The sequence below is a fragment of the Olea europaea genome, unplaced genomic scaffold (assembly GCF_002742605.1).
Source record: "Olea europaea var. sylvestris unplaced genomic scaffold, O_europaea_v1 scaffold33166, whole genome shotgun sequence".
Taxonomy (NCBI): Eukaryota; Viridiplantae; Streptophyta; class Magnoliopsida; order Lamiales; family Oleaceae; genus Olea; species Olea europaea.
In genome coordinates, this window is record NW_019252112.1 from 1 (window position 1) to 1,174 (window position 1,174).

The window sequence follows — 1,174 nt, forward strand, 5'->3', positions numbered from 1 at the left end:
AATGTTTGTAAAAAATTGTGTAGTTATATATTTTATTAATCACATGCATGATTCCTCCTTTCTTATTATGGAGGTAAATGTTACTGCAATGATCTCGAAAACATATTACTTGAAAACCTAGCTGACACCTGGACATTGATATATTTTACTGATCACGTGCATGATTCCTTAAATGGTTCCTCCTCTCTCATTTTGGAGCTAAAAATGTTACAGCCATGACCTCAACAACATATTGCTTGAAAACCTAGCTGACACCAGGACATTGCAAGCAGTTTTTGAACTCGAAGCTCTTGTTCTTACAGGTGTTATTATGATTAATATTAATCATCTACTGTCCATCAGCTAATCAGTTTAAAAGAACTAATCAGGAAGCAATATAACCAGGTCATTGCTCGGAGAAAGATCATGAACCTCCCCGAGGCCTGCAGTTGATCCTTGGAACCGAAAGTTCTCCCCACATGGTTGACACCCTTGTCATGGTGAAGCAACCTATGAAACTATATTGATATGCTTTTTAACATTGCATCCTTTGGAGAAAACCCTTTGTTATTAGTAAAATTTTGCCTTAGACCCTTTTCTTAACACTCTGTCCCTCTGACAAATGTCGAATATTTTCGAGAATTAATCCAGAAAGAATCTTCGAAGGTAAGATAAATCTGGATTGAGGTAGTGCTTAACATAGTCCTAATCTGTTGAAATACAAAGGCTGGTATTGTCTCTATGTGCAAATCTAATTCCCAACACTGTCTTGTTCTTCTGAATTCTTATTTGTCTGGTATTAAATATGACGACTTTGTTATTCAAATTTGGATTTAAACTGAGCATTTTGTTCCTTGTTTTATCATTTTGTTTTGTTGTACATCGAATCCATCTAAAGTCCTATTGTTTATATTCTCTCATTTTTTTTATATTTTTGGGTTTCTTTAAAAAAAAAAAAAAAAGAAAAAAAAGAAAAAAAAGAAAGGAAAATAGAAATAGTGTGTGCCCTATAATGTGAACTTATGTAGGCCCAAAACAAGTTGGAGAGAAATCTCAAGTTCACCATTAATGAAACATTTTTTGTTGGGACGAAATCATAATGGGAGATAACAAAAGTGATCTGCAAGTTAGACATCAACTTTTACAGTCCTCTCACATGTTGTACTGCTATCTTTTTCCTAGGAGATAAACCTTA

General features: G+C 33.9%; 1 long non-coding RNA gene across 1 annotated transcript; it reads left to right on the plus strand.

Annotated features, from left to right (window-relative positions):
- Positions 1-6: 6 nt before the first annotated feature.
- On the plus strand, positions 7-841 carry LOC111385864. The gene is made up of 2 exons (XR_002701124.1): positions 7-302; positions 385-841. It is a non-coding gene; the product is annotated as an uncharacterized LOC111385864 (long non-coding RNA).
- Positions 842-1,174: the final 333 nt, after the last annotated feature.